A 27,002-nucleotide genomic window follows, 5' to 3' on the forward strand; every position below is an offset into this window, starting at 1 on the left:
GCAATCCTCATATCAGATAAATTAAAGTATATCCCAAAGACTGTAGTAAGAGAAGAAGAGGGACACTATATCATAATTAAAAGGTCTATGCAACAAGAAGACCTAAAAATTATGAATATTTATGGCCCTAATGTGGGAGCTGCCAAGTATATCAATCAATAAACAAAGTTAAGACATGCTTAGATAATAATACACATATACTGGGAGACTTGAACATGGCACTTCCTGCAATTGGTAGATATTTAAGCACAACACCTCCAAAGAAACAAGAGCTTTAAATGATATACTGGACCACATGGATTTCACAGATACAGAACGTGACATCCAAACACAACTGAATACACATTCTTCTCAAGTGCACATGGAACTTTCTCCAGAATAGACCACATACTGGGGTCACAAATCAGATCTCAACCGACACCAAAAGATTCGTATTGTCCCCTGCATATTTTCAGACCACAATGCTTTGAAACTGGAACTCAATCACAAGAAGAAATTTGGAAGAAACTCAAGCACATGGGGGCTAAAGAGCATCCTGCTGAAAGATGAAAGGGTCAACCAGTAAATAAGGGAAGTATTTAAAAGATTCATGGAAACTAATGAAAATGAGGATACAACTATTCAAAATCTTTGGGATAAACAAAAGCTGTCCTAAGAGGGAAATACATTGCAATGCAAACCTCCCTCAAAAAAAGCTGGAAAAACTCAAATACACAAGGTAACATCACACCTAAAGAAACTGGAGAAAGAACAGCAAATAAAACCTACACCAAGGGCAGTCTGGGTGCCTCAGCAGTTTAGTGCCGCCTTCAGCCAAGGGTGAGAGCCTGGAGACCTGGGATCGAGTCCCACATCAGGCTCCCTGCATGAAGCCTGCTTCTCCCTCTGCTTGTGTCTCTGCCTCTCTCTGTGTGTCTCTCATGAATAAGTAAATAAAATCCTTAAAAAAGAAAAACCTACACCAGGGAGAAGAATAGAGTTAATAAAGATTCAAGCAGAACTCAATGAAATAGAGACCAGAAGAACTGTAGAACAGACCAACAAAACCAGGCATTGGTTCCTTGAAAGAATTCATAAGATAGAAAAACCATTAGCCAGCCCTATTAAAAACAAAAGAGAAAGTACTCAAATTAATAAAATCATGAATAAAAAGGAGAAATGACAACAAATACCAAGGAAATATAAACAATTTTAAAAACATATGATGGGGGGATCCCTGGGTGGCTCAGTGGTTTGGCCCTGCCTTTGGCCCAGGACGTGAGCCTGGAGTCCTGGGATCGACTCCCACATCAGGCATCCTGCATGAAGCCTGATTCTCCTCTGTATGTGTCTCTGCCTCTCTCTCTCTCTCTCTCTCTTTCTCTCGCTCTCTCATTCTCTCTGTGTGTCTCTCATGAATAAATAAAATCTTAAAAAAACATATGATGAGAAACTATACGCCAATAAATTAGGCAATCCAGAAGAAATGGACGCATTTCTGGAAAACCAAAACTACCAAAACTGGAACAGGAAGAAATAGAAAACCTGAACTTGCCAATAAACAGGGAGGAAATTGAAGCAGTCATCAAAAACCTCCCAAGACACAAAATTCCAGGGCCACATGTTTTCCCAGGGGAATTCTATCAAATTTTTTTTTCTTTCTTTCTTTCTAACAAACATTTTAAAAAGAAACAATAGGGATCCCTGGGTGGCGCAGCAGTTTAGCGCCTGCCTTTGGCCCAGCGCACGATCCTGGAGACCCGGGATCGAATCCCATGTCGGGCTCCCGGTGCATGGAGTCTGCTTCTCCCTCTGCCTATGTCTCTGCCTCTCTCTCTCTCTCTCTCTCTCTGTGGCTATCATAAAGAAAGAAAGAAAGAATACCTAGTCTACTAAAGCTGTTCTGAAAGATAGAAATGGATGGAATATTTCAAACTCATTTTATGAGGCCAGCATCACCTTAATTCCAAAACCAGGACCCCACCAAAAAAGGAGAATTATACACCAATATCCCTGATGAACACAGATGCAAAAATTCTCAATAAGATACTAGCCAATAGGATCCAACAGTGAAGTAAAAAGATTATTCACCATAACCAAATGGGTTTTATCCCCCATGAAGCAAGGCTGGTTCAATATGGGTAAAGCAATCAACATGATAAATCATATCAACAAGAGGAAAATCATAAATCCTATCAAGAGGAAAAGCAAGGAAAATCTTATCAAAAGATACAGACAAAGCATTTGACAAAATACAGCATCCATTCCTGATCAAATCTTCAGAGTGTAGGGATACAGGGCACATTCCTCAGCAATGTAAAAGCCATCTATGAAAAGCCCACAGCAAATAGCATTGCCAATGGGAAAACACTGGGAGCCGTTCCCCTAGGATCAGGAACAAGACAGGGATGTCCACTCTCACCACTGCTATTCAACATAGTACTAGAAGTCCTAGCCTCAGCAATCAGGCAACAAAAGGAAATAAAAGGCATTCAAATTGGCAAAGAAGTCAACAAACTCTCCTTCTTTGCAGATGACATGATACATAGAAAACCCAAAAGACTCCGCCCCAAGCTTGCTACAACTCATACAGCAATTCGACAGTGTGGCAGGATACAAAATCAATGCTCAAAAATCAGGGGCATTTCTATACACTAACAATGAGACTGAAGAAAGAGAAATTCAGGAGTCAGTCCTATTTACAACTGCACCCAAAAGCAGAAGACACCTAGGAATAAACCTAACCAAAGAGGTAAAGGATCTATACCCTGAACACTACAGAACACTTCTTTTTTTTTTTAAAGATTTATTTATTTATTCATTCATTCAGAGAGAGCGAGAGAGAGGCAGAGACACAGGCAGAGGGAGAAGCAGGCCCCATGCAGGAAGCCCGATGTGGGACTCAATCCCGGGTCTCCAGGATCACACCCCAGGCTGCATGCGGCACTAAACCGCTGCGCCACTGGGGCTGCCCCTACAGAACACTGAACTCAGTTTCTGAAAGAAACTGAGCAAGACACATAAAGGCACGGAAAAATATTCCATGCTCATCGATTGCAAGAATTAATATTGTGAAAATGTCAATGCTACCCAGGGCAAATTTCACTTTCAGGGAAATCCCTATCAAAAGCCCATGGACGTCCTTCAGAGAGTTGGAACAAATCACCTTAAGATTTGTGTGGAATCAGAAAAGACCCCGAATAGCCAGGGGAATATTGGAAAAGAAAACCAGAGTTGGGGGCATCACAATGCCGGATTTCAGGTTGTACTGCAAAGCTGTGGCCCTCTAGACGGTGTGGTACTGGCACAAAAACAGACACAGAGATCAACGGAACAGAATAGAGAGAACCCAGAAACGGGCCCTCAACTCTATGGTCCACTAGTATTCGACAAAGCAGGAAAGACTACCCACTGGGAAAAGGACAGTCTCTTCAATAAACGGTGCTGGGAACATTGGACAGCCACGTGCAGAAGAATGAAACTAGACCACTCTCTGACTCCAGACACAAAGAGAAACTCAAAATGGAAGAAAGATCTAGATGTGAGACAAGAATCCACCAAAATCCTAGAGGAGAGCACAGGCAACTGTGCTTTTTGAACTTGGCCACAGCAACTTCTTGCAAGACACATCTCTGAAGGCAAGGGAAGCAAAAGCAAAAATGAACTCTTGGGACTTCATCAAGATAGAAAGCTTCCGTATAGCCAAAGAAACCATCAACAGCACTAAAAGACAACCTACAGAATGGGAGAAGACATTTGCAAATGACCTATCAGATCAAGGGGCTGGTATCCAAGACCTATAAAGAACTGATTAAACTCAACAGCAAAGAAACAAACAATCCAATCATGAAATTGGCAAAAGACAGGAATAGAAATTTCCAAAAGGAAGACACAGACGTGGCCAACAAGCACATGAGAAAATGCTCCGCATCACTTGCCACCAGGAAGATACAAATCCAAACCACAAGGAGATACCACCTCACACCAGTGAGGATGTTGGAAATGAACAAGAGAGGAAACAACACATGTTGGAGAAGCTGTGGAGAAAGGGGAACCCTCTTGCACTGTTGGTGGGAATGGGAACTCGTATGGCCACTCTGGAAAACTATGTGGACGTTCCTCAAAGAGTTAAAAAAAAAAAAAAAAAAAAAACTACCCTACGACCCAGCAATTGCACTGCCTGGGACTTACCCCAAAGATACTGATGCAGTGAAACGGCAGGACACCTGCACCCCGATGTTTCTAGCGGCAATGTCCACAAGACCAAACTGTGGAAGGAGCCTCGGTGTCCATCGAAAGATGAATGGGTACAGATGTGGTCTAATATACACTGGAATATTACTCCGCCATTTCACTCGACGAATACCCACCATTTGCTTCAACATGGATAGAATTGGAGCGAATTATGCTGAGTGAGTAAGTCAACTGGAGAAAGACAGACATATGGTCTCATTCCTTTGGGGAACATAAAAAAAAAAAGAAAGAAACAGTGAAAGGGAATAAGGGGAAAGGAGAGAAAATGAATTGGAAATATCAGTGAGGGTGACAAAACATGAAAGTCTCCTAATTCTTGGCAATGATCAAGGGGTAGCAAAAAGGGAAGTGTGCTGGGGGTTGGGGTGACTGGTCGATGGGCCCTGTGGGGAGCAGTTGATGGGATGACCACTGGGTGTTATGCTATATGTTGGCAAATCGAACTCTAATAAAAAATGTAGCAAAAAATCAATCAAATAAAAGCTTTGAAAAATATACAAAAGTGTCCAGAGAGTCAGGAGAAACAATAACTATCAAAGATATACACCTGGGAGAATTAAGCAGTCATAGGACAACATAAACAGCAGTGGCAGATGGTAGGACCCTGGAGGTGACAAAGCTGTATCCTGTCTAGGTGCTACAGCACTTTAATGCTTTCTGGGACATGTAGGGATCTTTCTTAAACTTCACCCTTTGATCCAGACAGGAGAGGGCAGGAGCCGCTCCAGCAAGAATTCTTCTGATGAAAGGGAACTCTTATCACGTGAGAGGTACCAATTGACCATGGTTTTTAAGGGCTTCATTTCGAGCCTCTCATTTGGCCTTCTTCTCACCTCTATGAATCCCTGATCCCACTTCACAATATCCACCTGCCCTGGGATGAAAACTGTTACCTGTACATCCACAACCTGAGAACTATGAACGCTACTGATGAGACACCCAGAAGAGAGAAATCAAGGAAGTCATGTGACTCAGAAGGCTGGACAGACGTCTGGTGGGTGGAAAGCATTGACCGAACGTCAGACTCTTGAAAAGACAGGTTTTCTTTCCAGGGAATCCTTCCTCAGCTCGCTAAACTACGTGCATCACTGGTATTTCCTCCACTTGGAGGGCAGCTGAGCAGAAGGCCGCTCAGCAGGAGGAAGGTCACAGGTGAAGCCCTCACATTTGTTTTTCAAGGACACGTATTTTAGGGAACCTGGCTTTGGCTGGGTTGGAGGAGCATGTGCCTCTACCCAGGATCGGCAGGTCCGGAGGGCCAGCACCACGTCGGATGGGTGTGGAGATGAACTCCACAAGCCAGACAGGCAAAAGATTCTGAGACGCAATGGCCCTCTGCTCTCCCCTCCTCTGGGTCCCCCGGGACTGATCCCCGGGAGTGGGATTGCTGGGTCCTCCAGTAAGAGCCTGTGAAGCTCACAAAGGCATCGCCCTATCCAGGGTATTTCCTGAGATGGTGGCTGAAAGCTACTTTTTAAAAGCGTCTATAGTTCAAAACAGTGTTCTGGTTTCCTTTATTTTTTTTTAATTTTTATTTATTTATGATAGTCACAGAGAGAGAGAGAGAGAGAGAGGCAGAGACATAGGCAGAGGGAGAAGCAGGCTCCATGCACCGGGAGCCTGATGTGGGATTCGATCCCGGGTCTCCAGGATCGCGCCCTGGGCCAAAGGCAGGCGCCAAACCGCTGCGCCACCCAGGGATCCCTGGTTTCCTTTATATCCAAGTCTTATCTCAGACTTGACTTTTGACAGGAGGAGGGAGGGCGGGCCACGTTTTCTTCTGCCACGGTGTAGAAGGATAAGACAGGTGCAGACGTGTGCATATTCTTTTCTGTCGTGGAGGTGAGCCGAGGATTCGGATTCAGCTCTTGCGCAATGGGATCTAATTTCTCCGTGAACAATCGGGCAAAATAACAGGTGCACAGAGGGTGAGTGAAGGTTAGAAAAACAGATTGACTATAGATGCTGCAGTTTCCAGAGCAATGATTTCATCAGAGGCATGTGAATGTCAAAGACTTCTGGGGACCATGTTTACGGACGCCTTGGAGTGTAGGTACTTCCAAATTGACAGTGCTACAATCCGGTCACTTTAGCATATTGTCTCCAGCTCCCAGGAGCAGTGTGGTCCTGCAATGATAATATGGGCCTAATGGGGGATGGAATTGTGCCAGAGAAAGGGACACAGCATCAAGTCATTCAGCCTAAGGCATGTCTAAGACAGTGACTCTCTAAAGTAGATTGAGGCAGAAGGAGGCCAGCTGGATTTTTGTTTTGTGGCCATGGGTGAGTGTGGGTGGCTATTGTTTGTTTTCTGGATGAGGTGAAAGAACTCTTGGAATGGAAGAATTTGTACAAGGGGTCTGGCTGGATGGGAGGGTGTGGGTCAGTCCATTCACCGAGAAAACAGGAGAATCAGGCTTTTAAAGAACTAGACAGGGATCCCTGGGTGGCGCAGCGGTTTAGCGCCTGCCTTTAGCCCAGGGCGCAATCCTGGAGACCCAGGATCGAATCCCACGTCGGGCTCCTGGTGCATGGAGCCTGCTTCTTCCTCTGCCTGTGTCTCTGCCTCTCTCTTTCTCTCTCTCTCTGTGACTATCATAAATAAAAAAAAATAAAAATAAAAAAATAAAGAACAGGACAACTAGAAGAGTTTAGCTTGGCTAAACATGGCAGCACCTGGCAACTCAGCAGAAACAACACAACATTCCCAGACTGAACTGAGTTGCAAGAGCCAGCCTAAGCATGCCCTACCACCCTCAGCTGGGGAGTATCTGAAAACGCAGGCACACACCTGCCTTCCTTTCCCAAATCCACCAGAGGACTCGGGGTGAGGGTGGGTGGGGATGGAGGGTGGCCTAAGGCTGAAGGGAGGTTCAGAGTCATCCATTCCAATAGGCCTCATTCAATCATGTCATTCAAAAGCACTAGACCCTCTGTTAAAGTCAGAGCCTGGGACTTCTCTCCATTGAATGGCTTTCTTCACCTCCAAACTGGGGGAGGAGAGAGAAGGAGAGGGGAGGGGAGAGTTAAGGTTAGAGAAGGGGAAGGGGAAAGGGAAGGGGAAAGAGGATGTCTGAAGAACTCACCCCATTTTGGCAGCCTAAAGAGTCCCCTCCTGGTTTCCTAACCCAGGAAACCCCATTACACCCTTTGGGAATCAATCCTGGATGTGGAGGTTGGCATCTCACTCTAATGCCTTCCAGGGGTGGGGTCCATCTGGGAGAGTCTGCTGAGTCTGAGGGGGACTTAAACACATGATTGTGATATCTTAGGGTTCAGAGACCAAACTAAGGCATGGAGTGATAAGGGTGAAGGACTAAGGGAGGCCTGGCCCGGGATAGTTCTGACTCATCCACCCTGGGTGAGGGCCCAGCAAGCACACTCTTTCCTCTAAAGCAACACCAACACGTTCCTGGTTCTCCCTTGACCTGTCCTCCCTCTCGCACCCACTTCCCAAGGGAAATCCTCAGTCTCATTTGATACAGTCACCAGCTGTTTCACAAGACACCTTCTGTCTAGTAAAAGGAGGAAGGAAGATGGACAAACATGAACTAGCCCGACAGATGGCACCTCCACATGGAGGGGTGGGGGGCGGACAAATGGTGACTCTGAGCCACCTTCCTAGGGTTCTTGAAAAAATGAAATGGCAGGAGCACCTGGCCGGCTCAATCAGAACAGCACTCAACTCTTGATCTCACTCAGGGTCGTGAGTTCAAGCCCTACGTTGGGTCTAGAGATAATGAAAAAATGAATGAACTTTTAAAAAATTAAGAATGTATGGGACACCTGGGTGGCTCAGGGGTTCAGTGTCTTCTTTTGGCTCCAGGCATCATCCCAGGGTCCTGGGATCGAGTCCCGAATCCGGTTCCCTGCGGGGAGCCTGCTTCTCCCTCTGCCGGTGTCTCTGCCTCTCTGTCTCTCATGAATAAATACATTTTTAAATGTATTTAAAATTTAAAAGTTTTAAATTTAAAAAATGGAATGGAAGTTAGTGTGGCGAGGAGGATGTGAACGTACCTAATACTGCTGAACTCTAGGCTTAGAAACGGCTAAAATGCTCCATTGTAGGTCATGTCTATTTTTCACCACAACTTAAAACAACAAGACCCCCTGGCCTTGGCTCAGAGTAAGGGAGTTCCTGGGTCAGGTTGGAGGGTATGTCCTGTCATCTGCAGTGTGAAAAACCAGGCTTCAGCAATCTGGAATATTTTCTTCCTCTCCAGGTAGACAGACGTGGTCACTGATGTCATCCCTGTAAAGGCAAGGCAAGAAGGAAGAACTTCAGCATTTCAAAGCACCTTTTAGGGGCACCTGGGAGGCTCAGTCCGGGTAAGCAGCTGACTCTTGGTTTCACCTGCCAGGAGGTGGCACTCTTGACTCACCTGGTAAGGCTGTGGGGACCTCTGTAAGGAAGGTGTCAGGCCAACAGTTTCCAAGGGGCTTGACTGGCTCCAGAGAGTTGATCTGAGTTTCTCAAAGCTGTCTGATCCTATCTGAGTCTATGCCTGTGTCTTAAGGGATGACATTCCAGGGGCACCTGGCCTGCTCAGTTAGTAGAGAGCATGACTCTTGACCTCAAGGTTGTGAGTTCGAGCCCCATATTGGGAGTAGAGATTACTTTGAAAAACAAAATGGGGGTGGGGGGGAGAGGGGTGGGGAAGGAAGAAAAAGAAAAACAGATGCCATCCTACTCAAGGAAGGCCTTGGTAACACAACCAATCCTTCTAACGGTGTCTGGTTACAATGAGAGCAGATTCCCATGGAACTTACACAGATGATTTACAATTGCCATAAGAGAAAGAATACTCACTGAGTTTCTGAACTCTGGAGGGTCACAGGGAGGGAGGAAAGATAACTATCTTAATTTGTTCACAAAACATTTTCCTAAAATTTCTGTAAGTTATAGATACCTCTAGAGACAACGTTTCCTTCAAACTGGAAGAGCACAAGAGGGGATCAACAATATTTGGAACAAGAGTCATTAAAAACCGGTCATCATTGTCCTTTGCTCATTCAGTTCCATGTTGTTCCTTTCTGTTCTGTTTAAATGCAGCTTCTTCATTAGTTCTGGCAATTCATACTGGAGTTTTAATGATCTCAGGGTGACCAGAAACCGGTATTTGTCAAAAGTCCTTTCCGTGAATCCTCTGGAGGTGGACCATATTTTTTGTTGTTGTTGTTGCTTTTTTTTTTCTTTTAATAATACATTTATTTTTTATTGGTGCTCAATTTGCCAACATACAGAATAACACCCAGTGATCATCCTGTCAAGTGTCCCCCTAAGTGCCTGCCACCCAGTCACCCCCACCCCCTGCCCTCTTCCCCTTCCACCACTTCTTTTCCCAGAGTTAGGAGTCTCTCATGTTCTGTCTCCCTTTCTGATATTTCCTACCCATTTCTTCTCCCTTCCCCTCTATTCCCTTTCACTACTATTTATATTCCCCAAATGAATGAGACCATATAATATTTGTCCTTCTCCGATTGACTTATTTCACTCAGCATAATACCCTCCAGTTCCATCCACGTTGAAGCAAATGGTGGGTATTTGTCATTTCTAATGGCTGAGGAATATTCCATTGTATACATAAACCACATCTTCTGTATCCATTCATCTTTCGATGGACACCGAGGCTCCTTCCACAGTTTGGCTATTGTGGACATTGCTGCTAGAAACATTGGGGTGCAGGTGTCCCGGGGTTTCATTGCATCTGTATCTTTGGGGTAAATCCCCAGCAGTGCAATGGCTGGGTCGTAGGGCAGGTCTATTTTTAACCCTTTGAGGAACCTGCACACAGTTTTCCAGAGTGGCTGTACCACTTCACATTCCCACCAACAGTGCAAGAGGGTTCCCTTTTCTCCGCATCCTCTCCAACATTTGAGGTTTCCTGCCTTGCTAATTTTCCTCATTCTCACTGTTGTGAGGTGGTATCTCATTGTGGTTTTGATTTGTATTTCCCTGATGGCAAGTGATGCAGAGCATTTTCTCATGTGCGTGTTGGCCATGTCGATGTCTTCCTCTGTGAGATTTCTCTTCATGTCTTTTGCCCATTTCATGATTGGATTGTTTGTTTCTTTGGTGTTGAGTTTAATAAGTTCTTTATAGATCTTGGATACTAGCCCTTTATCTGATACGTCATTTGCAACTATCTTCTCCCATTCTGGAGGTTGTCTTTTAGTTTTGTTGACTGTATCCTTTGCTGTGCAAAAGCTTCTTATCTTGATGAAGTCCCAATAGTTCATTTTTGCTCTTGTTTCTTTTGCCTTCATGGATGTATCTTGCAAGAAGTTACTGTGGCCAAGTTCAAAAAGGGTGTTGCCTGTGTTCTCCTCTAGGATTTTGATGGAATCTTGTCTCACAATGGATCTTTCATCCATTTTGAATTTATCTTTGTGTATGGTGAAAGAGAGTGGTCTAGTTTCATTCTTCTGCATGTGGATGTCCAATTTTCCCAGCACCATTTACTGAAGAGACTGTCTTCCTTCCAATGGATAGTCTTTCCTCCTTTATCGAATATTAGTTGACCATAAAGTTGAGGGTAGACTTCTGGGTTCTCTATTCTGTTCCATTGATCTCTGTGTCTGTTTTTGTGCCAGTACCACACTGTCTTGATGACCACAGCTTTGTAGTACAACCTGAAATCTTGCATTGTGATGCCCCCAGCTATGGTTTTCTTTTTTAAAATTGCCCTGGCTATTCGGGGTCTTTTCTGATTCCACACAAACCTAAGATTATTTGTACCAACTCTCTGAAGAAAGTCCATGGTATTTTGATAGTGATTGCATTAAATGTGTATATTGCCCTGGGTAACATTGACATTTTCACAATATTCATTCTGCCAATCCATGAGCATGGAATATTTTTCCATCTCTTTGTGTCTTCCTCAATTTCTTTCAGAAGTGTTCTGTAGTTTTTAGGGTATAGATCCTTTACCTCTTTGGTTAGGTTTATTCATAGGTATCTTATGCTTTTGGGTGCAATTGTAAATGGGATTGACTCCTTAATTTCTCTTTCTTCAGTCTCATTGTTAGTGTATAGAAATGCCACTGACTTCTGGGCATTGATTTTGTATCCTGGCACACTGCCGAATTGCTGTATGAGTTCTAGCAATCTTAGGGGGGAGGGTTTTGGGTTTTCTATGTAGAGTTTCATGTCATCAGCGAAGAGGGAGAGTTTGACTTCTTTGCCAATTCTAATGCCTTTAATGTCTTTTTGTTGTCTGATTGCTGAGGCTGGGACTTCCAGTACTATGTTGAATAGCAGTGGTGAGAGTGGACATCCCTATCTTGTTCCTGATCTTAGGGGAAAGGCTCCCAGTGCTTCCCCATTGAGAATGATATTTGCGTGGGCTTTTCGTAGATGGCTTTTAAGATGTTGAGGAACATTCCCTCTATCCCTACACTCTGAAGAGTTTTGATCAGGAATGGATGCTGTATTTTGTCAAATGCTTTCTCTGCATCTAATGAGAGGATCATATGGTTCTTGGTTTTTCTCTTGCTGATACAATGAATCACACTGTTTGTTTTTCGAGTGTTGAACCAGCCTTGTGTCCCAGGAATATATACCACTTGGTCCTGGTGAATAATTTTCTTAATGTGCTGTTGGATCCTATTGGCTAGTATCTTGTTGAGAATTTTTGCATCCATGTTCATCAGGGATATTGGTCTGTAATTCTCCTTTTTGGTGGGGTCTTTGTCTGGTTTTGGAATTAAGGTGATGCTGGCCTCATAGAACGAATTTGGAAGTACTCCATCTCTTTCTATCTTTCCAAACAGCTTTAGTAGAATAGGTATGGTTTCTTCTTAAAACGTTTCATAGAATTCCCCAGGGAAGCCATCTGGCCCTGGACTTTTGTGTCTTAGGAGGTTTTTGATGACTGCTTCAATTTCCTCCCTGGTTATTGGCCTGTTCAGGTTTTCTATTTCTTCCTGTTCCAGTTTTGATAGTTTGTGGCTTTCCAGAAATGCGTTCATTTCTTCTAGATTGCCTAATTTATTGGCGTATAGCTGCTCATAATATGTTTTTAAAATCGTTTGTATTTCCTTGGTGTTGGTAGTGATCTCTCCTTTCTCATTCATGATTTTATTAATTTGAGTCTTCTCTCCCTTCTTTTTAATAAGGCTGGCTAATGGTTTATCTATCTTATTAATTCTTTCAAAGAACCAACTCCTGGTTCTATTGATCTGTTCCACAGTTCTTCTGGTATCGATTTCGTTGAGTTCTGCTCATATCTTTATTAAGTCTCTTCTGCTGGGTGTAGGATCTATTTGCTGTTTTTTCTCTAGCTCCTTTATGTGTCAGGTTAGCTTTTGTATTTGAGTTCTTTCCAGTTTTTGAATGGATGCTTGTATTGCGATGTATTTCCCCCTCCAGACTGCTTTTGCTGCATCCCAAAGATTTTGAACGGTTGTCTCTTCACTCTCATTAGTTTCCATGAATCTTTTAATTCTTCCTTAATTTCCTGGTTGACCCTTTCATTCTTTTAGCAGGATGGTCCTTAACCTCCACGTGTTTGAGGTCCTTCCAAACTTCTTGTTGTGATTTAGTTCCAATTTCAAGGCATTATTATCTGACAATATGCAGGGGACGATCCCAATCTTTTGGCATCGGTTCAGACCTGATTTGTGACCCAGTATGTGGTCTATTCTGGAGAAAGTTCCATGTGCACTTGAGAAGAATGTGTATTCAGTTGAGTTTCGATGTAAAGTTCTGTAGATATCTGTGAAATCCATCTGGTCCAGTGTATCATTTAAAGCTCTCGTTTCTTTGGAGATGTTGTGTTTAGAAGACCTATCGAGTGTAGAAAGCACTAGATTGAAGTCACCAAGTGTAAGTGTATTATTATCTAAGTGTGTCTTAGCTTTGGTTATTAATTGATTGATATATTTGGCAGCTCCCACATTCGGGGCATATATATTGAGGATTGTTAAGTCCTCTTGTTGGATAGATTCTTTAAGTATGATATAGTGTCCCTCTTCATCTCTCACTACAGTCTTCGGGGTAAATTTTAGTTTATCTGATATAAGGATGGCTACCCCTGCTTTCTTTTGAGGGCCATTTGAATGGTAAATGGTTCTCCAAACTTTTATTTTCAGGCTGTAGGTGTCCTTCTGTCTAAAATGAGTCTCTTGTAGACAGTAAATAGATGGGTCCTGCTTTTTTATCCAGTCTGAAACCCTGCGCCTTTTGATGGGGTCATTAAGCCCGTTCACGTTCAGAGTTACTATTGAAAGATATGAGTTTAGTGTCATCATGATATCTATTCAGTCCTTGTTTTTGTGGATTGTTCCACTGAACTTCTTCTTAAAGGGGAATTTTGAGAGTCCCCCTTAAAATTTCTTGCAGAGCTGGTTTGGAGATCACATATTCTTTCAGTTGCTGCCTGTCTTGGAAGCTCTTTATCTCTCCTTCCATTTTGAATGAGAGCCTTGCTGGATAAAGTATTCTTGGTTGCATGTTCTTCTCATTTAGGACCCTGAATATATCCTGCCAGCCCTTTCTGGCCTGCCAGGTCTCTGTGGAGAGGTCTGCTGTTACCCTAATACTCCTCCCCATAAAAGTCAGGGATTTCTTGTCTCTTGCTGCTTTAAGGATCTTCTCTTTATCTTTGGCATTTGCAAGCTTCACTATTAAATGTCCAGGTGTTGAACGGTCTTTATTGATTTTTAGGGGTGGGGGGATCTCTCTATTTCCTGGATCTGAATGCCTGTTTCCCTTCCTAGATTAGGAAAGTTTTCAGCTATGATTTGTTCAAATACATATTCTGGCCTTCTGGCCCTTTTGGCGCCCTCGGGAACCGCAATTAAACGTAGATTTTTCTTCCTTAGGCTGTCACTTATTTCCCTTAATCTATCCTCATGATCTTTTGTTTGTCTCTATTTTCCTCAGTTTCCCTCTTTGCCATCACCTTGTCTTCTATGTCACTCACTCGTTCTTCCACCTCGTTAACCCTCGTTGTTTGGACTTCTAGTTTGGATTGCATCTCATTCCATTGATTTTAAATTTCTGCCTGATTAGATCTAAATTCTGCAGTCATGAAGTCTCTTGAGTCCTTTATGCTTTTTTCTAGAGCCACCAGTAGCTTTATAATTGTGTTTCTGAATTGGCTTTCTGACATTGAATTGTAATCCAAATTTTTTAACTCAGTGGGTGAGAGGACTGTTTCTGATTCTTTCTTTTGAGGTGAGGTTTTCCTTCTAGTCATTTTGCTCAGTGCAGAGTGGCCAAAAACAAGTTGTACTGGGAAAAGGAGAAAAAGAAAGAAGAGAAAGAAGGAAAGAAAAAGAAAAAAGGAAGAAAAAAGTGAAAAAGAAAAGAATAAAGAAGACAATGAGAAAAAAAAGAAAAAAAAACGGGGGGAAGCAAACGGAAAGCAAAAAGCAAAAAACAAAACAAAACAACAAAACAAAACAAAAAAACAAGGGGGAGTATCTTCTGATTCTGTATACTGTAAGTCCCTTGACTTCCCCTGGAACTTTCTGGTGCTGCTTGGTCAATAATTTGTTTTTCCCTTGTCCGTCTAGCTGGTCTTCTGGGGGAGGGGCCTGCTGTGCTGATTTTCAGGTGTTAGCACTTGGGGGAGCTGCTCAGCCTCCTGCCTGGTGCAGGGCTCCGTGGGGTTTGTTTACCCCTTGAGGCCGCAGGAGGAACAGCCCCAGTGGCGGGGCCAGCTCTGGAAACCTGGATTCAGCCCCCGCAGGAACTCCGGAGCTCTCCGTCTGTAGGGCCTGGAGGCTCCGGGGCGGGGCCGCTGATCTGCTCAGCTCGTGGCAGGAGCGTCCTCGCTGTTGGGCCCTCGGCCTCTGCCTGTCCCGGGGTAGGCCGGATCCTGGGCTGTGTCCCGGCGCCCTGTGCTCCGGAGCCTGCGCTGTTGGATTCGCGCTCCTGCCCCGCAGCCCCCTCCGCGGAGCCGCCGCCCGAGCCCCCCGAGCTGCTCCTGGAACCGCGCAGCCCCCTCCGCACGGAGCCTCTTCCTCTGCCCGAGCCCCTCCGAGCTGCTCCGGGTCCCGCCGTGCGCGCTGCAGCCCTTAGGGAGCTCGGCCGCGGAGTGTGGGGCTCTCCCCGGGGCGCAGGTGTCTGTTAGTGTCCCCGGGAGCCCGAGGGCATCTGCTCCCTCCTGGGTCCTGCTCCAACCCCCCGCGAGCCCCTTTCCGCCCGGGAAGGTCGGTGCAGCTCCTGCTCCTCCGGGACGGGGCTCTCCTGTCCTGGGGACACTCGCCCCGGCCTCAGCCCGGGCCTCGCGGGGCCCCTCCCCCTTGGAGGCCTTTGTTTCTTTATTCCTTTTTTCCCCGTCTTCCTACCTTGATAGAAGCGCGAACTCTTCTGACTGTAGCATTCCAGCTGTTCTCTTTATTTATTTTTTTAATTTTATTTTTTATTTATTCATGAGAGACACAGAGCGAGAGAGAGAGGCAGAGACACAGGCAGAGGGAGAGGGAGAAGCAGGCTCCATGCGGGGAGCCCGATGTGGGGCTACATCCAGGGTCTCCAGGATCACACCCCGGCCTGCAGGCGGCGCTAAACCGCTGGGCCACCAGGGCTGCCGTCTTTAAATCTCAGGCCGAATTTGTAGATTTTCAGGATGGTTTGAAGGTTATCTAGGTAATTTGGTGGGGACAGGTGACTTGGGGACCCTACTCTTCCGCCATATTGCCCCTCCCTCTCAGGTGGACCATATTTTTGCAAGAACATCAGAACCACACCTGTAAAGGACAGGGCGGTCAACAATGGACATGGTGAATGACCCGATGAGAGTTCATTATAATGCAGTTGAGAAGAAAATTTGATCATTTTCTATCACACACAGCATTTTAACAATTCGAACGTCGAGCAATGGCACTGTACCAGGACATGTTACAATTTTAGGAATTTCATTTTGCTTTTGGAACACTGACCGCATTCACACACCCAGTAGAATCAAAGAGGGCTTATTATTATCTGTTTGACAATGCTTCTCATGTGACTTCACATAGCAGGTAAACTATATATATATTAGTCAAGAGACTCTATTTAGGGTCTGACTTTTGGGAATCTGTTGAAAATCAATGAATGAATGAACAAACAAGCAAACAGCCAGCCACACAGTCAGCCACCCAGCCGGTCAAACCAACCAACATCTCAGAATTTTCAAGGCAGGTGCCTACAAAGAATCACGGATCATTACAAAACTGAAAACTTCAGTATCTGTTTCGCCAAGGTGGCCCTAGGAGATTCTACAGCAGGTTATAGAGTTTCCCCAAAATGCAGCTCCTTTACTTTTGAGAAGTTTTCATTCTGTTACGTAGGTAAAGACCAGATAAAAACGAATCTTAAAAGCTTGCTGTTCTGGACGAGTAAACAAACTAACAAACCTAGTCTTTATTTCTCTGTTCACAATCTTTTCTCAAGAGTAGACTACCAATGCAAGAAAACCTAGTCATGTTGACAGAGAGAAGAGCCAAATCTCGATGTTATGCCAGTGTCCTTGTAAAACTCACTTCTCCCAATCTCAGTCTGTCCTGACCATGCATACAATCAATTCCTTTTCAAGAGCTCTCCTTCAGGGATGCCTGGGTGGCTCAGCCTTTGAGCGTCCGCCTTCTGCTCAGGGTGTGATCCCAGGGTCCTGGGATCGAGTCCCACATCGGAGCTCTCCTGTGCAGCCTGCTTCTCCCTCTGCCTGTGTCTCTGCCTCTCCCTCTCTCGGTGTAAAAAAGACATAAACAAAGTCTTTTTTTAAATCTCAAAAAGAGGGCTTCAGAAACACCTTCTACGATGTCCTATTCCATTCAGAGTCAGTCTTGAGCTTTCTTTCTCTAAATGGCCAGGTTCTAGGATGCCTGGGGGCCTCAGCGGTTGACCGTCTGTCTGCCTTCAGACCAGGGTATGATCCTGGAGTCCCGGGATCGAGTCCCATATCGGGCTCCTTGCATGGAGCCTGCTTCTCCTATTTTGCCTCTCTCTTTGCCTCTCTCTGTGTCTCTCATGAATAAGTAAATAAAAGCTTAAAACATATATAAAAAAAATAGCCAGGCTCCTTTTGGGACAGGATTACTTTCTTTTCCCTCAACAAAAAATGTATTCTCATGCCTTGTACCTCTTCTACACATCTCCTACCTTCTCACACACGAAGTTCCTTTCCTTATCATTTTCCAGGAGTCTTGATTCCATGTGGCAGACTTCTTTTAAATTGTACTTATTTACTTTTTTTTAGAGAGAGCACTGTGTGAGGGGGAAAGGAGGAGAGAGAGGGAGGAGAAGGGAGAGGAGGGGAGGGAGAGAGACAGAGACAGAGAGGCAGAGACATAGGCAGAAGTAGGCTCCCCAAAAGGAGCCAAATGCAGGAATGAATCCGGAACTCCGTGATCAGGCCCTGAGCCCAAGGCATATGCTCAACCGCTGAGCCACCCAGGCGTCTCATGTGGCAGACTGTTAACTCCTAGAAACCTCAGTCTCTGGTGAAAAGTCAGTAAGAACCAGCAGTACACTGTCTATCTTACCAGAATTCTTTAGCTTGGCAAATGTATGACTTCATGTCATAGTTTTTAGAAACACAGTGTGTGTGTGTATGTGTTTATAACACAATTTTTAAGAAAGCATGAGACATGCTTACTAACATACCCAGGTATCTCCAGTTTTCCTGAATAAAACAAAAAGAAAAATTGGTGGGGGGGGAGAGAAAAGAAAAGGGTAGGGGGGAAGGAAAACAGAAGGAAACAAAACCAAAAACCACCTTCGGTGTCTTAGGGACTTATGCTTTAGTATTTTACCTTCTGTTGAAAAGACAGACATAGGTATCCGATGAATTTAACCCAAGTTATCAATTAACCTAGCACACCTTCAAAGTTTCAGGTCACCAAAGATTTTGGAAACTCCTGTAAAGGTTTAACCTATAAACCATTTTTTAAAACCTATTTGCTCTTAACAATGAAAAGTATACGAGACAGACAAAATCGACCATTTTAAGTAGTTTCAGTGGACAAATCATAACAGGCACAATTTAACTAATCCATTGAGGTGTTACAGCAAAGTTGAGTAGGGCTGTCCCTTGGGCCTAGACCCTCCAGCATCCAGGTCAGTCTGGGTGGAACAAGGGCATAAGTAGTTCTCATCTTTTCTCTGCCTGTTTTCTAGTAAGACAGCAAATGTGGTTTCTTTGTCTAATGGTGATGGAGGGGTCTATTTTGACCGCCCCATTACAGGCTCACAAACTGTGACGGGAGCATAGCATATCCCACTGCCCACCCCAACGGTGGGGTGGCGGTGGGGGAGATAAAGCTGGTTATCTGTATGATATGTGACCTTGATAGCTCCAAGGACATGTCTTTGAAAAATCAACCAACAACCTTGAATTGGCTTGAAAGCTGTATAATGTCCTCTAATGCCCCTATGTCCTCTAAAAAGTCAATCGATGTTCCTTCCCCACTCCCACTGTCAGGCTCCCGTGGGAAAATCTGAAGCGGGTAGTTGAAGTCCAAGGGAGCCCTCGGGCCTCCTTCCTGCCTACTGATTTGGGAGGTACTGCAACGTGAACCTCAGAAGAAGGTGGCCCAATGGCTTAGGGTGATTATTGCTCCTTGCCTAAAGTGGGGAGGTGGGGGTGTGATGGCAGTGGAGGCACCAGAGATGGCAGAGGAGTTGACCACTCCAGCCACTGTAGTGCTGTAGAAACTGGGGGGAAGGGGGGGAAGAGAGGGGAGGGGGAGGAGGAGCCTGGGGGATGGTGGGGCTCAGGCAGAGGCCGCAGGGGAGCTGCCCACAAGGCCCAAGGCAGAGTTAAACTTTGTGTTCTTTGATTTTTAAAGATTTCTTTATTTATTCATGAGAGACACAGAGAGAGGCTGAGACACAGGGAGAGGGAGAAGCAGGATCCCCACAGGGACCCGATGTGGGACTCAACCCCAGGACCCCAGCATCACACCTTGAGCCTGAGGCAGACGCTCAACCACGGAGTGACCCAGGTGCCCCTCTTTTCCTTTTTCTTATCCATCACCTTCCACCCTTCTGCCCCCACGTCTGCCTGCTCCTGTCTTTTCCTCCTGCAAACAGCTTCATCTGTGGTTGCCTTTCAGCCTCTGAAAGAGGTGGAAGAGCTGGCAGTGGGTTGAGCATTGGTTTTGGCGCTTGTGCTTGGAGAGGAGAAGTGGATTTTGAATTTCTGGTGGCCACCTGGCCTGCTTTCCCCTTCTTCATGATTTTGACTATTGGGAAGTGGGGGGTTGGGTCAGGTGTGTAAAATTTTGGTCCATCCTTATTTCTCTGGACTACCTCTTGGGTCTTGTCCTACAAGGCATCTTTCTGATCAGGTGACCTACAAGTCCAAATGTAGGGAATTTCTTTTTTTTTTTCTCAGATTTTATTTTTGAGAGAGAGAGAGAGAGAGGCAGAGACCTAGGCAGATATCTAGGCAGAGGGAGAAGCAGGCTCCATGCAAGGAGCTCAATGTGGGGCTGGATCCCGGATCATGGGATCACACCCTGAGCCAAAGACATACACTCAACCGCTGAGCCATCCAGGAGTCTCGAATTTCATCCCGGATCATGGATTTATTTATTCATGAGAAACAGGCAGTGACAAAGGGAGAGGGAGAAGCAGGCTCCCCGCTGGAAGCCCGATGTTGGAGCCCAGGCCCCAGGACCCCAGGATCACGACGTGACTCCAAGGCAGATGCTCAACACGGAGCCACCCGGGCTCCCTGCTTCTTTAGTGTCAAGGGAAGCAGACAGGCAACCTGTGTTCAAAGGGACAGAAATAGAGCCCTCGTGCTGAGGTTTTCCGAGGCCTTTGGACCTGGGTCGGTGTGAAAGCCGAGGGAGCAGGGCCCAGAAACGTTCAAGGCTGAGAATTTCCTTCCTGACATTCATTTCACAGATGCTTGATTGAACGTGGTATCGTATGGCAAGCGTCCTTCTATGTTTGGGTTCTAGCAAGACCCAGAGAGCCGAAGCTTCCAACCTCACAGACTTAAAGTTGCAAGTTGGATGCAGAGATAGGCAGGCAGCAGGCAGGGCCGGAAACCGGCACCCCCGTGAGTCGTGTGTGAGGAATATGGGACCGCAGGGCGGCTGCAATGCAGCCTGCTCCGGATCCACCTGGGTCAGTAGCGTTTCCCGACTCAGGACGGGCGCCAAACAGGGGCCTTGGGAATGTTTTTCTCCTCTTCCGTGGGACGAGGATATCTGCCCCTTAGGGGACACCCGCTCGCCCCCCCTCCCCCCCACAGCGCTTTTGGAACCACCCAGGCTGCACCGGTTCCGGTTCAGGTTCCAGCCAGGCAAGGGCACACTGGAAATCTCATCCGAGGCGTCCTGCCGCCCACACCCCCAAACACCCGGGTCACTGACTGGTGGGAGACGTTCCTGATCAGATGTACAAATGTCTGCAAACTGAAACCGGTCCTTTCCTTCCTGCGTCATCTCCCCATGACCTGGCACCGTTTGTGGACAGAGAGCCTTCGTGTCGCCACCACCACCACAGCAAACAAGGACGGTCCTCAGTACCAGAACTGTCAAATGAGAATCTGTCCTGTCTTAGCCTATTTCCTAGACGGGTATGGTCGGGTGTGTCTAGAGATAGAAGTAGAGCATGTGGTTGTGTGTGGGAAGCAGAGGAACACGCAAGACCGTGGGTGGCAATGGGGAGCAAGGTGTGGACTGGGGACGCCTGGGGTGGCTCTGAGGTTGAGCGTCCACCTTTGGCTCAGGGTGAGATCCCGGATCCTGGGATCAAGTCCCACATCAGGCTCCCTGCATGGAGCCTGCTTCTCCCTGCCCCCCATGTACCTGCAGCTCTCTCTGTCCCTCATGAATAATTTCACGTTTAAAAAAAATACATGTAAGGACGCCTGGGTGGCTTGGCATTTGATCGCCTCCCTTCAGCCCCAGGCATGGTCTTGGAGTCCCAGGATCAAGTCCCGCAAGGAGCCTGCTTCTTTCTCTGCCTGTGTCTCTTCCTCTCTCTCTCTCTGATGAATAAATAAAATCTTTAAATAAGTAAAAAAAAAAAAAAAAAAAAAAAAAGAAACAAAGAAAGAAACAAAGAGCACAAGGTTGTGGGTGGGAAGCAGAGGAACATGAAAGACCATGGGTGGCAATGGGGTGTAGGAGGGGTGGACTAGAGATGCCTGGGTGGCTCAGCGGTTGGGCATCTACCTTCAGCTGGGATTGTCATCCCGGTTCTGGGTTCGGTCCCGCATCGGGCTCCGTGCGAGGAGCCTATTTCTCCCTGTGACTAGGGTTCTGCCTCTCTCCATGTCTCTCACCAAGAAATACATAAAATGTTGGGAAGAGAAAAAAATATCTGGGGATGGGTTAAGCATGATCAGGGTCAGCTGAGGGGTGAGTCAGTGGGTCCGTGTTACAGGCGATCCGACACTGGTCGCAACGGAAAAAGTACACAAGACATGAGTGTGAGAACATCGGGGGGCAGCAAGGATAGGGCTGCTGGTCGACCCATGGATGGAAAAGAGACTCAGAGATAGGTGGAGATCGTTTAGGCCACGAGACTTCTAATCATTGGCTTTACCGGGTAAAACTGCATGAGTTCGCAAGTGAGCACCAGCTATCCTGAGGGAAACTTTGGAGGCAACAAGCTACTAGATAGTTGGATGACCCTTATGCCCCTATATCGAGGGCGGAGGACCAATTTGCACATCAGGACCCTAAAAACCTCCCCCAGAGTTTCCTCTGGCTGTCATTGATCTCTGTGTCTCTTTCTGTGCCAGTACCACACCGTCTAGAGGGCCACAGCTTTGCAGTACAACCTGAAATCCAGCATGTGATGCCCCCGACTCTGGTTTTCTTTTCCAATATTCCCCTGGCTATTCGGGGTCTTTTCTGATTCCACACAAATCTTAAGGCCATTTGTTCCAACTCTCTGAAGGACGTCCATGGGATTTTGATAGGGATTGCCCTGAATGTGAAAATTGCCCTGGGTAGCATTGACATTTTCAAAATATTCATTCTTGCGATCCATGAGCATGGAATATTTTTCCGTGCCTTTATGTGTCTTGCTCAGTTTCTTTCAGAAGAGTTCTGTAGTGTTCAAGGTATAGATCCTTTACCTCTTTGGTGAGGCTTATTCCTAGGTGTCTTCTGCTTTTGGGTGCAGTTAAAAATGGGACTGACTCCTGAATTTCTCTTCCTTCAGTCTCATTGTTAGTGTATAGGATGGCCACTGATTTGGGGGCTTTGATTTTGTATGCCGCCACACTGTCGAATTGCTGTATGATTTCTCGCAAGCTTGGGGCGTTGTCTTTTGGGTTTTCTCCATACAGTGTCACGTCATCTGCAAAGAGCGAGAGTCTGTTGACGTCTTTTTTGTCAATTTGAATGCCTTTTGTTTCCTTTTGTTGCCTGATAGCTGAGGCTAGGACTTCTAGTACTAAGCGCGGGGTCTCTGATCCACCCGTCTCCCCAGTTTCTGTGGTGACAGGGGGCCCCAGGACCTCCTTCCCTGATGGATCAGAGAACTGGTGCTGTTCAGCAGTTCAGCTTTCCTCTGCTGATGGCAGGAGTGAGGATCTCTAAAGTCCATCCATGTCGGGCCACAACCTGCAATTCTTTTCATCTTTTATAATGACAGTGAATGGATTTTAGCCTGTTCCGATGCCAAGAGGGCCCTCTCACCCCAATGTCTGGCAAAGGGAAGAGATGGATTGAGGAAGTCCTTGTGCTGCGGTGAAACGGGATGTCACCCGTCGCTCAGGGATATGTCCATCGTCAAGGTAAAGCTGCCCTGGTTTGCCGTCGCCCACAATCCTTGATACCACCCCATCCCTCCCCGGGGAGATGGGAAGAGGGGGATTTTCCCAGGACTTCCAAGAGAAAAGGGGCAAAAGAAAAAAAAAAAAGACTAAAAAGAAATGACTACCTGGGAAAAAGATGTAACACGTAGAGTGTGGACACCTGGTGTCCACTCGGGATGATGCAGCCTGGTCCAGGCCAGAGAAGTGGGTGAGAAGCAGCCATTCCCATAGGCGAGGCTGAGTCCCCCTGTTTATCCCTCCCCCGGGCCGCTGCTGTATACCAGGCTGCGTCACTGAAACTGAACACACTGTTCCTCCTCAGTAGTCAGCCCTACCAGCCCTTCTGCCCCCACTCCCCACATTCCAGGACCCCCCGCACCCCCCGCCACACATACACACACACACACACACACACACACACACACACATCCCCGCCCCACCACCCCCAGCCAGGCCAATAGAACCTGGAAACTGTGCGATCTGGCTCCCCATGCCCGCATCCATCCAGGCTGGAGCTTTTCCCCCCGTGACCCCCAGAGCACAGACTCAGGAGATGTATGCAAACAAAGTGGAACGAGGCTTTATTTTCAGCTATGGAGGAAACTCGTAGAACATGGGAAGGACATGGGGAGGGCAGGAATCCAGTGTGGGTCGAGGAGGAGTCCTGTGCGCTGCAGGACTGGAGGCAGATGGGACACGGGCCTCCGCGCACCGTCCTGGGGCCTGTAGCCACTGGGATCTGACACAGCCTCGAGCCACCCACCTTTGGGCAAAACTGCGGGGCAAGGCTTGGGAGTGTTCTGTTTGCTGGCTTTCGGGATGCCCAGTGTCCCTCCAGGATCACAGAAGTCAGGGCTAGATTAGGGTTTCCCATGGACATGAGATGTAGCCTAGAGGGAAGGGGCACGCTGGCGACTTGCCAGGAAGCTACGGACTCAGGCCCGCATTTTCGTCCTAGACCCCAAAAGAGTGGATTGCGAGGTGTCGGGAAATGACTTGTGGCCCGGCGCAGCTCTTTTGCGACTCCCCGAGCCCGGGGCAGCTGACGAGGGGCTCGGCCCGGCAGGGCTGCTCCTGGCTGTGCTCAGCACAGAGGCAGCGCCACGAGGAGTAGGGCCCAGGAGCCCCGCGACCCTGCAGGTGGCCTCGCTGGCAGTGCTGCTGGGCTCTGGGCTGGGCCTCGGGGGCCTCTGAGCGGCTAGGTCCCTCGGGCTGGGACTAACAGGAGGGGCGTTCGGGCCTCCAGACACAGGGTTGTGTTTGGTGCTGGCTCGGGCGGTGGTGTTGGGGGTGCTGCCGCGAGGGTGGCCCCGGGTGTTCAGGCCCAAGCTGTCCCCGGAGCGTGTGTGCTGCTCGGGGCCCCGCTGGTTTGTGGTGTAACGCTGTGAGCGCCAAAGCTGCGCCTCTGATCCGGGGCAGCCTGTCGCCTCCCCAGGCCTGCGGGGGCTGCCGCAACCCCGAAGGTCAAGGGGGCTGAGCTTGTGGCGCCCGCTATTGGGCAGGGCTGCCAGCTGCCGGGCCCAGCATTGGTCACAGAGCCAGGGGCGGTGGCCGTGCCAGGGGGCACGACAGCTGGGGTGGCAGCACAGCCTGGCTGGGTGCCAGCATGGGTCCCTGAGGTGCAGGACGTGGGCGAGGAAACCCCCAAAGCCTCCTGTGTGGCGCTGCCCAAGGAGAGCTGGCCTAGAGCAGAGGTCAGGGCCCGGGCCGTGGTTGAGGCTCGAGCTGCCCGTGGTCCGTAGGGGACAGGGCTGCAAAGGGTGGTGGCTCCCTGACACTGCCCATCCGTGGCCCCGAGTGTGGACTGAGCTGGGGTTCCTGGGTTCCCACAGGGACGGTTCACAGGTGTGCTGGGGCTCCAGAGCCCCAGTGCGTGCAGGCCAGTGCTGGCTGTGACTGAGCCCATGCTGTCCCTGGAGGGCATCGGAAGGGCCTGGGCAGGTGGATAGAAGCTCCCACTTGAGCCACGGGGAGAGCCCAGGAGCAGAGGCATGCAAGGGGGAGTGCAGTCCATGGGGGTGACCTGGACGTCAGAGGCTGGCTGGGGAGCCAAGCCTACGGATGTGCTGCTCGAGGGGCTGGAAGGGACGGCGCAAGTGACCGGCAGGCTCCTGGAAGGGGGGACACGAGAACCCACGGTGGGAGGGGAGCTCTGGGAGCTGAACGCTGGACAGTCGACATACATGGGGCTAGGGCAGTCTGTTTTGGAGCAGTCCGTGCTGGTAGCAGTGGGGAAGGCACAGCTGGCAGCTGTGAAACCACTGACCCAGTGCTTGGTTGGCAGAGATCCCCCTCCCTCGCCTCCCATCGCAGGGGAGTCCGCGCCGGGCTTCACCCTGGAGGGGGGCAGGGACTCTGCCGCAGCTGCGGGAATGGGCCGGCCAGGAGCTGGGCTGCTCAGTGCACACGCCAGGCCTGATGCAGAGCAGGGAGCAGGCCTGGACGGGTCCCGGCCCTCGGCTGACAGGTCAGCCCTGCCCGATCCCGGGCAGGACGCAGAGGCCAGCAAGGTGCGTGGGGCTGGGGGCAGGGACTGTGACAGGGAGGAGGGGGCACCAGGGGACCTGGGCTCCCCCTGAGACAGAGGCGGCACAGAGACAGCCCCTCCACCAGGCGGCAGGACAGCCAGGGGACGCGGGGAGTCCTGCTCCGCCCGCTGTGCACTTAGGCCAGGGGCTGGGGGGACAGCTGGCAGTACAACAGCCCGTGCAGCAGGCCAGGGCAAGGCACTGCAAGGGCACGTGAGGCCGCCCCTCGAGATGCCCTCCATGTCCCCTCGTCGCAAAGCACGGTCGATGCGCTGGAGGGCGGCTCTCTTCTCCGCGTCTAGGTCCTGGGCGGTGACTCGAAAGCCGAGCACAGGGGCTGGCGGCAGCCGCACAGGATCCCCTGGCCTGTGTGGCAGCAGAGGCATCTTGCGTCTTCGGGGCCTGGAGCAGTGAGACGTGGGTGAGCGGTTCCTGCAGGTTTCTTTCTGCCCGGTGGTGGCACCCGCCTCCTCCTGGCGCTGGTTCTCCATCTGGCAAGGCACAGAAGGCGCCGCGGGACGCCAGGGGCTGTGTGGGCTGACTTTGTCTGGGGGCGTGGGGGGCGGCCAGCCCTGTCTTGTGGCTGGAGCCCTCCTCCTCTGCGCTGACGGGACCTCCCTGGTGGAGCTGTAGGAGCTGCTGATGGCATTTCGGTGGCGGCAGGAGCTCCTGCCGGCCGGGTGGGACTCCTTGTCAGCTGCGTCGTCTGATCCCTGTGCGGGGAGGCTTCTGTGCAGAGGCCCAGGCCTGGGCACAAAGGAACGGGGGCTTGTGTCCACCCTGAAGGGCCCGAATGCCGGCTGTGCTGCCCCGGAGCCTTTAGCGCACCTTCTCCGGGCGTCTGGGGGCCCCGTGAGTGCGGGGTCCTCCTGCTCCTCCCGGGCCCTCCACGCCGTCTTCCCTGCGGAGACATCTTGGGCACAGCTGGGTGCTGACGTTGGCCCCGGGGTGACAAGCCGCAGCTGCGGACATAGGCAGGGAGTCTGCCCGGGACGGACGCGCAGGTGAGGGACGCCTGGGCCTGGGGGGCTGACAGCTTCGCCCTGTGCAGGCCGCCGCGCCTGCGGACCCAGGCGATGAGCCCCAGAAGAGAGCGCAGGGTCCACAGGATCACGGAGTGCCCTGCGGCGGCAGCCAGGGACGAGCGCCCAGACCGGGTCGCGGGACGCTTGGAGGATGGCCTCGGGGTTGACGCCGGCGCGGGGACCGCCGGGCCCCCCTGCGGGCCGAGGCTGGTCGGGGGGCGCCGGGCGCGGGCTGCAGGCGGCCGAGCCCTGCTGCCAGGGGCCGACCCCGCGGGGCCGGGCCGTGCCTGAGGGGCGCAGCCTGCCCGGGGAGGTGCCCATCGAGCGCTTGGCTCCGGGCGGAGGCCGTGGGTGCAGAGCTGGGCTCCCGGCGCTCTCCTTCAGGTGCCAACGTGGCGGCCCAAGGCCCAGAGCAGCGTTTGGCCCGTCGCCAGGATACGGCTTTGGAACCCGGGGCGCCTCAGAGTGGGGCGCGGGCACGAGGCCCCGGGGGC

Source organism: Canis lupus, chromosome 3 (assembly GCF_048164855.1).
Source record: "Canis lupus baileyi chromosome 3, mCanLup2.hap1, whole genome shotgun sequence".
Taxonomy (NCBI): Eukaryota; Metazoa; Chordata; class Mammalia; order Carnivora; family Canidae; genus Canis; species Canis lupus.